Genomic DNA, 13,801 nt, shown 5'->3' on the forward strand with positions numbered 1-13,801 from the left:
TAGAATTAGCCCAAGTCTGCTGTTTAGGTCATACAAAAATATTCAATCCATAATATCACAGTAAAATATAAAGCTTTTACTTTTGCAACCACCCTTGAACAAAAACAGCTGACTGTATCTGGCAGATTATAAAACTTGCTCAGTACTGCTAAAAAAGGAAAAATCCGCTTTTTTATCTTTGAATTCACACACTAGGACTCTGCATTATGTGTAACCTATAAATTTCCAATGGCCTGATAATCAACCTTTGCTTTTCTTCTTTGCAATGTTAAAATGTAGGATAGTTTGTACAAAGGTAGATAGCCAACAGCTAACCGCAAGGATAGGTAAGGAGAGGAATTAGGTGTCAACAGGCTGCAGCAACACTTCCTGATGACCTGGGTAAATTTCCATTAACTGGATCCAGTCTCTCTAGTGACCTACACATTACCTCTGAGGACATGAAACATTTGCCAACATTGTTGTCAGGTACATAAAAAAGAGGAACTTACTTCTGTATTCAAATGTTTTATTACATATTAATGATTTAATGAATGACCAATCGAAACACATAATGCAGGTCTGGGTTACTTGTATGTTAAAGGAATAGTATGTATTTTTTGAAGCAGGGTTTTTTAGGGTTACTTTCGGATTCACCAAAGTTACACAATAACACAAACTAATCAACCAATCGAGGCAGCAGTAGACCAGCCATACCTGTGTTCTGCGAGGTAAAATTACTGTTTTTGTTAATGGAGTCATATGGCTTTAAGAGTATAGAAAATGGCTTCAGTTCCCCATTGAATAGGGCTCTCTGACAGTGAGATAAAGCAGGAAAAACATTCTAAATACGGAGTACACTTAAACTGTTATTGATTATTTTAGGTGTGGTTGGGTTTTATAGTTGCCCTGGTCCATGACAGTACATTGCTTAGCCTCTGTGGCAGTACTCGTGCTTGGATTTCCAAACTGGGAGCATGCCGACCAACATCTACTGTAGGTAATACACTGACTATGAATAAGTACCTCACTCACAACCCCACTTCAAAATATCCAAACTATCCCTTTAAATGCCCAGTAATGTAAGCAAGCATATAGCTTTCATATACACATAAAACCCATGTCTGGTTGCAGCAGACTATAAGCTGTTATTCACTCTCAAATTGAGTTTCTGAAGTAACTCTCTGTTGCTATAATCAAAATGTAGCGGTGTTTCAGACAGGCTGCTGTCATTCTGCACTTACAAGCCAGACTAAAGCCTTTCAATTCATCATGGTCAAGGACAGGTTAACCACAGCATACAGATATTCACCCGACTAATTCTCATTATTCTAAACAGCCAGGTGTTATCCAAACATCTGACATGTTGCACACGGTGTCAGACTTTAAAGTAACATTTCATTTATATGAGTAGAAGAGCTATCTGAGCTGCAGGTGACAGTTTGAGGTCAAAGTAGATGAAAGGGACCTTAAGGATGACTAATACTGGAAATACTAGATATATATTTTACTGCTGTCCGATCAGTCTCTTAAAAAGCTAAAGCAGCGCAGTGCAGGGGCTTAATGTTCTGTTTGTTTGTGTGAATGTGTGTGAATGCAAAACACCAGTTTACACACACTGCTGTGCTCCCTGTTTGACCTTTCTCACAGAGGACACTGATTCCTACCATCGCCCATATTTTTCTCATCCACTCAGCTCACCTCCTTTTGATCAGCTCCTCTGCTTTGCTCTGACAAATATATTTTTATTTACACAACAGCAGACATTTAACCATTAATATCTCACTCTTCTTTTGGCAGTTCCCCCTTTTTCTTTGAACAACTATAGTTGCTTAACATAATTATTGTTATGCACTTGATATGGCATTTATATGCTAACTTTAGGTGTAGCAAGGGAATACATGCACATTCATTCATTCAAACTTGTGCTGGGACACACACACATTTTTATAAAAATGAAACGTGAAGCCACGTGTGTACAGATTATAAACCCTGCTAAGACAAACTTCTGATTTTGGGCTACATTGACAAATTGTACGTCTCTAACACCCTCTGCTTGGTTCGCGTTCTCCTACCTTCTCTTTCTAAGTCTTCCATCTCTCCTTTTCATCCCCACATCTCCACCCTCCTCTCTTGAACTCTACTCCACCATCTTTTGTTTTCCTTTCTCAGACGTTCCCCTCTCTTGTTGCTCCTCTCATGCTTGTCTGCTCTTCCTCACCTATCTCTTCCTCTCCTTTTAACCTCCTCTAATCCCTGACCCCCCGCCTCTGCCCCCACGCATCCTGCCTCACCAAACTCCCTCCACGCAGCCGCTCTCCTCCAGATGTGTTGCCCTGTGACTGACATCCCACTCGCTGATAACACACCTCATTCCACAGCCAGGGAAGCTGTCATTGGGGGGAGACGCAGAAAAAGAGTGAGAACAGAATGAAGAAAGAGAAAGAAAAAGTAAGTGGGACATGAAGGAGAGAGGCTGGAGTGAAGAGTTTAGTAAATGAGAGAATTATTGTGTTGAATGATAGAAGAAAAGAAGGATACATAGGAGAGAGTGTAACATAGAAAGACATTTTGGAAAGTTTATGAAGGAGAGCCAGACAGAAGTGATGTGGCAAGATGGGGGAAAAGGAGGAAATTAAATACATTATATTGAGGGAGAGAAAGGTTGGAATTGGAATTAAGTGGCGAATACATTAAACAAATGCAAAAAAGTGCTTCCTGATGACAAACTGGTTGAGATGCATACCATATAATCACTTGGAGTGGGAAAATAATTGATTTACTCACTTATCTTTAAGTATCACATTTTTTTTACTATTATTTGAACAGTTTTACGCAGTTATTTGTTTACATTACCATTGGTGCTATTGAAATCATGTTATGCAACACATTTTTGATGTGATTCTACAGACACAAAAGCTCCAAAGAGCTCACTTCATCAAAATATATTGTCAACAGCTCAACTGAGCAAACTGCACAGCCTCTGTTTTAACATGTATCTAATAAGCTACCTAAATTATTTAGTTTAGTTTATTTTACTTTATTAATCCCCCTGAGGGGAAATTCAGTTTTTTCACTCTTTTTGTCATTAACACACAGGCCCGAAAGACACACACATGCACAAACAGGACCTATACATGCACAAAGTGGAAAGATGTCAGAGTGAGGGGGCTGCCCTTGGTGAGGCGCCCCGAGCAGTTGGGGGGCTCAGTGCCTAGGAGGTGAATTGGCACCTCTCCAGCCACCAGTCCATGCTCCATATTTTGGTCCAGACGGGGACTCAAACAGGCGACCCTCCGGTTCCCAACCCAAGTCCCTATGGACTGAGCCACTGCCGCCCCACGCAATTATATTAGTAAAAAAATGCTGTTTTAATTTGCACCAAGGGGAGATAAGAACTTCCTTTGGTCAAAAGCATTTTTCTGAAATGTTCATGGAGCTTAAACTTAAACCAAGATCGACGCCCAGGTCTCCGAAATCATCTTAACCATTATACATCCTTCAAAAGAGAGCAATCAGCAGGGTCCGACGTTAAGGTTTTTTCCTACCTGCCCTGCCGGGCAAGTACTTCTCAAATCTACTTGCCCCATCTAAATTCTTACTTGCCCTGCCTAAGAGGTTCTTTTTCTGGCTGTGTGGTGCATATTTTCGCTCATGACTTATATCTTACGTCAGCAGAGACGCTCAGCCAATGGAGGCAGCAGCACATAAAAAAGCAGCACACTGCAACTGGCCCCTCCGGGGACAGAAACAGGAGAGGAAATACACGATTACAGGCCTGGAGTTAAGATATTTTTAGGCCAAGGCCACTTTGGCCTTTGATAAATACAAATTTATTGGGGCATCACGGCCAAAATGTGGGGCACCAAGGCCAAAACCAATGGCGCAATAACAATATGTGCTAACTACATTGAATGAAGACAAAACAATATGTGCTGAAAAACAGTACTGAGTTTATTAAAACTGGGTGAGCATGACTGGGGATATATCTCGTTTCTTGTTGTTTTGATTCATGTCCCTTATTTTTTAAGACTTTGAAATCTCTTTATTCTTTTGTTATCTCCTAGTTATTCTTTATTGTCCTTTCTCAGCACATTACATACATTTGACCTCTGCATTTGACCCATCCTACTGTATACACTGGGAGCAGTGGGCAGCCACAGTGCAGCGTCCGGGGACCAACTCCAGTTCTTTCGCCAGTGCCAGTGGTCAGGGTCACTGGCAGGAGTATTCACCTAACATAGCCTACATATCTTTAATTATATAATTATTTATATGTCTCTATGGATATTTTAACATAAATTCCCAATATTTAATTTGCCTTTAAAAAAATCCTCTTCCTTCATTTAATTTGACAATGTTTATTGTATTGTATTATATGTATTAATTCTCTACAGGATCTTGTATGTTCTTTAATGTGTGTTCAATTTACTAAAAGAAAAAAAAAAAACGTTTTGGTGAACCCTGCAGCAAAGTGAACCCTCTTCCTCAGAGAGGATCTTTGCCTCCCAGTTTGTTCCTGGCGACAGAGCAGAGTGAATCGTCTTTCTTATGAAATGGGCAGCGTGATGAGTTGAAACAAAGCACAAATATAAATCAATTTAAATTTCTGGCAGAGAATGAGAAAAGGTTGTGTTAGGGGAGTGCATGTTTATTTTGTAACACTGGGTGGTACTTGAACTGTAAATTAACTGTTTTTTTTATTTAATTGGGTGGTAAATAGACTTGGGATAGTTGCACATTAATTGTAAATAAATTTGGGGATTTGTTGAAAATATATACTTCTACCTACTCCTTTTCTTACACTGTTATTTTTGTCTTGTTTGTTGTTTTTTTTTTATTTTTTATTGTTTTGGTTTGAAATGAAGTTATTCATTCAAGGCTGAGATGACCTCAGCTTGACAGACTTAAAAATGGACTAAGATCATCTTCATCTAAAAATGATTTCTGGAAAACAGTATGCTGAACATTCACGGATATTCCTGTCCTCCAAATACAAACCAAAGTGAGTAAAATCAAAAAGTGTAATGTGACTTTATGCATCTGCAGCTCTCCACTTTTGCGTCCCCAGGCATATTGTCACCTTTCCCTCTCGCTTCCTCTAACTCTCCCTCCTGTTATCTCTATCCTTGTTATTCACCCTCCGAGCCTCTCCCACCCTCTTTACTCCTCTCTCCCCCCTATATACTTGCCCTTACCCACTGTGAACTGTTAGCAGCTCTGATGTACAGCCAATATTCTCTCTATCATATTAGCACGGCTGCAGTGTGTAAAGAAAGAGATAGGAAGAGGAGGAGAGGAGGAAAGGGAATAAAGGGAGAGGAAGAGAGAGAGGGAGAGGATGGAGAGGAGACACATTTGTTCTACTCATCTCAGCGCTAAAAGATACAATTACCTCTCACAGCATATTATCCATGTTTTATACCAGCCCAGGGCCCCATGCCTTTGCCTTGCCGCGCTCACCTCATGTAAGGCCCATATTTTAACACTAGCTATGACAGTTTATTTAAGAAAAGAAAATTGTCCCCAGGGAGATGGAGAGGGAGAGAGGGGGAGTGCGTGCGTGTGTGTGTGTGTGTGTGTGTGTGTGTGTAAGGAGAATGAGAGGGAAAGAGGGAAGGACAAAGAAGGTGGAGGGGAAGAGACAATGAAAGGGGGGAGAGAATGAGAGATAGATGAGGCAGAGAGAGAGGAAGAGAGAGACAAAATCATTCTCGAGGAAAAAAAGCCGAGAGAAAAGATAAAGAGAGAAAAAGAGAGAGAGGGGACATTTATAAGGTGACACATCAACCTTTTAATAAAGACCATAAGTCTCTAAGACTTTTTCTTTCTGAGCAGAAAGCAAAGAGGGGTCCCATTTAACAAAACAGAGACATCTATGACAGCGTACAAGGAAGGAGGAGCACATACACTATCATGCTGCAAAAGGAGAGACATGCAGAAATAATACCTAGTGACAAGGTTTAGATGCACCAAACACACTTCTGCTACTGATGGGTCCTGACAGAGGATCAGGTTTTGTGTTGGTTTTGGCCCATGGTGTTCGTTCATGTAGGCCTTATGAAATCTGTTTTAATTTTTTCATATATTATTTTATTTTTACCCCAAATCTGTATTTTCCTTTTTAATTTTTCTGGATGCTATTTTGAATGATTTAAGCATATTTTGACATCATTACAAGTGTGTAATCATGTGGTAGGTGAATAATATCCAACAATTCAATGAGAAAATAAAAAATAAAAAAGAAAGAGAAAAAAATAAAAAAAAATAATGATTATCATTGAATTTAATGTAATGAAACACTGTGCTATTTTTTATCACAACAGTTACAAAACAAAACAATGCATCCTTTTTTTAAAATAAAGTGTTTCACATCTGTGCATCTGAGATTGCTCTGCTCTAAATTTAGCTGTAAGTGTCAAATTCCTCAAGTTTTTTTTGCAGGATCCAACAATAATGTTCACTGTCAACCCAACATCAAAAAAAATGTTATTTTCCTCACAATTTAGTGGGATCTCTTAACTTATAGGGAACACAGGTGTTGTAACTTCCTGTGATTATAATTCTATTAATTTTATCTTCATATATACTTATTATTTATTATCTTCATGCATATTTACTGCAGATGGATGTAACAGGGTCAATTATACAGCAGTAATATGTGTAACAAAGTCAAATGGACATTTGTAATATTAAGTATCATAATTACACAAAATTTGTCACACTTAGGCCTCTGTAGTCAATATGTGGAGTGTCTGATACTCCACATATTGACTATACTGCTACTACTTTATATGGTTGTATTTGACATAGGATTTTGGTTGTTTTTATCTCGTGTTGTCAGGAATAAACAGAGATCGCCTCCCAAGATATCCACAGTCTGGGCCTCTTACATCAACACAACGCAGACAACACTAGAGTCCACTGGTTACATGTAGTCATACATGTAGGCATACATGTAACCTGGGCCGTTTCAATGCACTTACAGGTGATTTGACCACAAAGATGCAATTGACAGCTGGCTTGATATAGAAACATCAGACTCTCCCTCTCAACCACACAAGAAGCACAGGACGGCAGGATATGACCTAGCTTGGCTGACCAAGACAAAGACTGTGGTCAAGCTAGCGTTAGATTTTACCTTGCAGTCAAACCAGCCAGTGTTCAAGACAAACACGGGCAAAGCAGAGCAAAGTCTCAGCTACTCGATAGCTGATATAATTTACTGGCCCGACATAACTTTTTAGACCCAGTGTGTGTGCAGGAGCTGAGCCCCGCCCTCTGTAAAAACACCAACACAGAGAGCAGAGGACAGAAGCAGTGTTTCCCTAAATGACACCAACACATAGCAGCATAGTTTTTTCTGCTCATTCAGCTTAAGAACTGGAAAAAAATGCTTATAATTGTAGGGAAGACAAAAAAAAAAGAAAATGTATCACTATCGCTGAGGAAGTACAAGTCAGGTTCAGTCTGATCTGGTCTGAAACACACAGGTACGGGCCGGGTTCCAGTCTCAGCAGGTGCGTGCAGAATTCTACCACCAGACAGCAACATTACTTTGATATCCACTGCTGAGCATCTTCTTTTTATAAGAATATTTTTTTTCTAAGATTCTTTTGCTCTTAATAGGGTTACTAACCTATGCCGTCCAACTTCTACTTTAGCGTGGATATATCTAGAAAGGGCAGGTTAACATAACATATGCTCTTAGGTGGATCATTTCATCCAAAGCACCTTGCAGCACCCTTGACGCATACATTTTTAGCACTCATATCTCACAGCTCCGGTGGGAATGAAACCCCTAACCCTAGCCGTGTTAGTGCCTTGCTCTCTCTATTAAGCTGGACCAGACTGCACACTGGCATGGAACGCTGATGTAAAATAAATAAATAAATGGATTTTAAGACAGAAAATCTCAAACCCTGCCGCACACACACACACACACACACCTTTCTCTCCCTCTCTCTCGCTATGTAATTGATGCCAGTCTCGTGCCCTTTCGCCTCCTGTGCCAGCGGGCAGAGGGCTACCATAGAGGTGTCTGCTTCACCCCTACATAACAACCTTGCCTCACCTTCACACACATGCACACAATCGCAAATACACACACATGAATATACTGTATTTAGTGCACGTACATGGATGCAAACACACACATAGAGCCTGCGGAAACATGCACAGAAAGTGCCTCCATGCACACATAGTGTATGCACATACAGTGTATAAAACACACACACACACACACACACACACACACACACACACACATTAACTTTCAGTCTGTCTCACAATCTGTCTCTGTCACTCTAGGTGGGACAGAGAGAAAAGCATTAGGATAACTCCATGAGACAGTGTGCTGTGAGTCTGTATGTGTGTGTCACTCATAGAGGACTACTGGTCACATGTATAAGAGTGGCTATCAACAGAAGACCTCAGCCCCTAGCTTCCATTTCTGCAAAGCAAATTTTTAAGGCTCAAACTGATGCAGCAACTTAGTCAGGTTCAAGTATCTTGGTCCTGGAGTAAAGTGGAACTTATGGCTAAGAGGGCAAGAAATTGTCTACATGTATATCCACAGTCTGAAATTAAGTACTCCCCGGCCCTGCTCCGATCCAATCTGAGCTCATCCAACATCACTCTCTCCCTCTTGTTTGAATACAAACTCACTACGCACTGAGCAAATCTTTCAGATGAAACTGAAATGTGAGGTAGTGAAGCTAATACAGTAACAAGTGGGCATGTATGCATGTGTGCACACCTTTTTATTGAGGATTGTTGGTTAGAATTTGGTGAAATTCATCTGTCAGTCAAAACAAATAGTTCTACAGCCCATAGTGTTGCTGTCATACAGCAGTAGGGAGCACTTTCAAAGGTGTAGCTCTATCCAATAATATGCTAACCAAACTAAACGTGTCTCTGTTGCACGTTTTCCCCTATTGCCAAATTGGCAGATGTCCTGACGATTCTACCCGCCACTGCCAACAATTTACCCACATTTAGCGGGTGGCGGTGCTAATTTCAGACCCTGTCTATATCTATGTTAATAGTGACTATAGGTTTAACTAAAGGCACTGGTAACTCGTGTTCCACCACAGTGTCAGAGTCATGCTAAACCTAGATTAGGATCAAGGTAGATAAGCAGAATGAATGAATAGATCCAGAGGGGTGCAGAGGAGAGTGGGAATGAGAGAGAAATTAAAGGACACAGTAGAGACAGACCAAGAAGAGAGGAGAGAAAGGCAGAAGAATGAGAAAGAAAGACAAAATCCATCTCAGATAGAGTGGGGCGATGAGGCATGTGCACATGCATCTATGCAAGAAAGAGGGCGAGAGAAGGAAAGACTGTACGAGAATAGTCGGTGCAAATTAGTCGTCCTCTGCCAAGACCAGACCAGTCCTTACACAGACATACACACGGGCCAGAGTCTTACAGTGTAATTGTGCGTGAAAACATTCATTAAGCTTATTATGGCATTCAGTCGAAGTTTTAGCAGCCAAAGTGTCTGAGAGCAGAGTAGTGGAGCAGATGAGCTGTCAGGGTCTAGAGAACAAATTGTAGATTAGATAGGAACAGCTAGTTCACTCCTTCCAATAAACACAAAAACGGTTGTGTGTGTGTCTTTGTAATCTTGATTTGACCTTAACTCCCGATGACACTCACACATTGACCCACTTGCCCTCTTTTTGCATCTTTTCTTAACAATTGTTTCTCTTTTTTTTCTCAGCCTTAAGCAACATTTAAGAGCCCTCTGAAAGAAGACATCACCAGCTGTTTCTCTGTGTGGTGCTGTGTGTTTGTGTCTTTAACAGTAAGACAGAGAGTGTGTGTAAATGTACGTATGCACAAGTGTTAAACATTCATACGGCCGTGTTGAGTCGTGATGGGACCAGTGTGACTGGCTGTCCCTGCCACTGCCTCATCCGATAATGCTGATTTGCTCAGGCACTAACAGACGGACCCCTCTGGGGGTCCTCCAGGCACACAGTCAATCACTGGTACTCCAAAAGATAGTACTCCAAAGCTATTTAAATTGTGAACTCCCTTCCATTCTCTTCTTTCCATCTTTTGTGGTCTCTCTTTGCCACTTCTTTCTCTTCATCTCTCCATTTCTCTTTACACTGAAACCATCTTTTAACATTTCCCCTAAACCCTGACTTAACATATATCTTCAACTCTCACCTTTTTATGTATATATATTTTTGTTTCTTCAAATTTCACTAAAATAACACAATTGCCCAAAGTGAAAGAAGATGCACACACAAAAAGGAAATATCCTCAAGTTGTTTTAAAAATTATTTAGAGTAAGCACAAAAGATCATGTAAACCAATGCAAAGTTTTGTCCCTGCCCTCTGACTTTATTGTCTCACATTGTTGCTCTTCTCCTTTTTTTAATTGTTTGCAATAGGAGCGCTGCGTATTTACACTATACAAAGAAAACGGCAGCAGCGTAACAAGGCGCTGAGCTTCTATGCCATATGTTTGACATTATTTTCTTGTCACCAAGAATTAGGGATGCACCGAAATGAAAATTTGTGGCCGAAGCCAAAGCCGAATAATATTAAGCGCTTGGCTGAATACCAAGTACCGAATACCGAAGTTTAGTTTTTCATTAGTTTTTGCAGATGAACCCCCTCCAGATTAGTGTTGTCACGGTACCAAAATTGGGACCCACTGTACGATACCAATGAAAATATCATGGTTCTGAGTAGTATCAGGATACCACAGCAAAAATGAGGCAGATGTGCCTTTTGTCATTTATGAAAAGATAAATCACTTTTCTATAATACATCAATGATATTTCAATGGAATAGATTACTTACTGACTTCTTCATACTTCAAAAACAGCATCAATGAGTGATGAACATAGGGGGGATCAAAATAAAATAAATAAATTAAATAAGAATCAACCAGCCAAACCTCCTCCCCTGACTCTCAAGCGCTCCTTGCTGGGTTTTCAGAAAAGCGCCTGGCCTTTCAACTGGAAAAATTTTGGGGTGTACAGGGCCCCTGACAGCCACTAATTTATTCTGTCCCTCCCTCATTAGCTCGCTTACTCTACAAAGGCCTGTGCCTCTCAATAGTGCAGCATTTGCACTGGAATGGTCATATAATGGTATGACAATAACAAGACCCTCTACTTTCATGACAATAAACAAAAACAGGCAATAACTTTGCAGTCTTGAACCAGCCCTCCATTTGGCCTGGCCTGTACCACTTCATTGGGTGTGGTGTTCCTAATGGGAGTGCTATGAATATTTCACCTACTCTTTGTCTTAAAGTGGAAACAAACACCTTTTTACTTTTCTCCTCGAGTGTTTTCAAGTGGTGTTATTGTTGCTGCGCTGCCGCCAAAGACAACCTGATCACTCTTCTCTTTCCTCAGAGCCTAGCAACCACCAACAACAAAGGACACACTGCAATTTGTTTTCCACAGTTACTTCGGTTGTTTCACCATCCACCATTATCAGTACTGGGGATAGTAGCTGCAAAGAACTTACAGGGATACTCTTTGATAACTGGAAAGCTACTGATAGGCACTGGGGAAAACCAAGTCCCTAGGAACAGTGTCCAGCTTTGAAGACAATTTTACATAATAAATTACAATATCCGGGTCCATCACGTGATGCCATGGGGCCCAAAAAGACTGTTTCCCACAGAGTTATATTGTGAAAAAGATGTCTGTATATCAGTGGATACATTTTATGAGTGTCACAGCTCCCTCGAAATTATTTGTTTCAGTATCAGGATTTGATCCTTTCAGTCCAATAACACTGAGAAAGTCTAGAAGAGCTGCACAATTCAATCTTTTCAATTCCTATTTAAGTTAGCAGAGTGCTTATGCAAAAGTTAGCCGCTTGATTGGTGAAAGTGTGCTGCTTGGCTGCTGAAGGCCTGTAGTTTGCTTGCTCTATGAGCCCCATGATGCGAAAGATCCAGGTGATTTCAAAATGCAGAAATATGTCTTTTTTGGCCTCATGCGCCACTGAGCAACCTTCACAGATATGATCCTGTCACTGCCTCCAACGCTGTATCCAGTCCCTTTATACATCCATGGGGAAAACCAACTCACTGTCCTCTTCCTGATTTGGTACGCAATGGTTGACGCACTTCCTTTGTGCCGTAAATAGAGCCTTTATTTTCCCAGGAGATTGTGGTTGACAGAACTGCATGGTAATAGTGAGGCTTATACAGAATCAGTCTAAATGCTGACGATGTCTTTATACTATAAAACAGGAGTTCAAGGTGTCAGTGCCCAATGTTGTCCTCATGCAAACACAGTATATGAGGCACTTGAGATAAAAAATAAAAAACACCCATCAAGAGAACAAGTTATGTTAATGTGTTGTACCCATCCCTCCTTCAACCACAGCAGTAAGAGAGGTAATTTTCTGGAGAACTACAGATTGGTAATAAATTCTGCAGAAATGTACAGGAAAGTGAATCCCTCCGTAAATTGACTTCATAAACATCCCTTAACAACACAGAGCCACCTCCCTCACTTTACCCATCTCCTCACTCAGTCCCTCCCTCCCCCAGGCTACCTTTTCCTCCACTATTCTCGACATCGTTACCATAATCAGATAAGACAACTACCTAGGGAGCACCAGCATCCCTACAGCACCTTGCTCCTGGCACCATGTGTATACATGTGTGCGTGTGTGTGTGTGTCAGTGTGTGTGAATTGCTCCTGGCACTTGGAAACCCGTATTCCTTTTGACTGTCTTTTTGGTGTTTTGATCTTTTCAAACCGACAGATGACTGGTGTGTGCGTGTGTGTGTGCGTGTGCGTGTGCATGTGCATGCGTGCGTGTGTGTGTACTGTATGTGTGCAGGAAAGGTTTCTAAATTGCCCAGCTCCTTCATAGGGTAATGTCTGTATTGTGCCTGACAAGTCTGCTACAAATTACAGCTGAACTGTGAGTGTGTATCTGTGTGTAGGAGTGAGTGTGTGAGTTGATAAGAGTGTGTGCATGCACAAGAATGGGAGTATGCGAATGGTGTTTGAGTGTCAGGGATGATTATGTTATTCTTCTGACTGGTCAAAACAGATTACATCACCATACCATTAAATGAAAAGCCAACTGATTCACAAGAATGCACACACACACACACACACACACACACACACACAAAGTTTCAAAATACCTCCAAGCCACACCACTGAAACACACTTTTAGCAAAATACCTGCAAGCCTAACACTTTTCCATGCCTACATGGACGAGTACAGCAAACACAGATACTGTACAGTAGACATATAAAAACCTGATCCCTACAGGGCATTCACACATGCTGTACACACAGACACAGACACACACACAGACACACACACACACACACACACACACACATACACAACTTGCTAGCAATTGAGCCATAAGCAACACTACATTTAGCCAGCATAACAGTAGACTGCCAAATTACTGTACCAGGCATCAACACCAGTCAGCTAGCCAGTAAACTAAACTGTCACATTAGGTTTTCTGGCTGGGTACAATAATTTAAAGTACTGGTCAACATGTATAACTTCCTCATTCCTGGAGCACCCCTCTGGCCTTTAATTGTGCTTTAAATCAAACTGCAGTTTGCAGTACATTCTTTAATCTGCCTGCTGTTGGGCACCTCCAGTCTCATTTTTTAAAAATGTAACTTGAGGTTTTAATTCTGACTTCTAATCATAACGGAATAAGAATAGAAAAATTGCTTTATGATGCCAAGATTATTATCTATTTACAACAAAACATAAGTCAAGAAAGGCCACTTTTTTGATGTGTTCCTTCTTATGAATATGTTTATATTTTAGTGTCTTTTCTTAGTTTGA

The 13,801-nt window shown here is 40.6% G+C and overlaps 1 protein-coding gene across 1 annotated transcript in view; it reads right to left on the reverse strand.

Moving 5' to 3' along the window:
* ush2a (Usher syndrome 2A (autosomal recessive, mild)) overlaps positions 1-13,801 on the reverse strand; it is a 256,938-nt gene that overhangs the window by 230,223 nt on the left and 12,914 nt on the right. The window lies entirely within an intron of this gene.

The sequence above is a fragment of the Epinephelus lanceolatus genome, chromosome 2 (genome assembly GCF_041903045.1).
Source record: "Epinephelus lanceolatus isolate andai-2023 chromosome 2, ASM4190304v1, whole genome shotgun sequence".
Lineage (NCBI taxonomy): Eukaryota > Metazoa > Chordata > Actinopteri > Perciformes > Serranidae > Epinephelus > Epinephelus lanceolatus.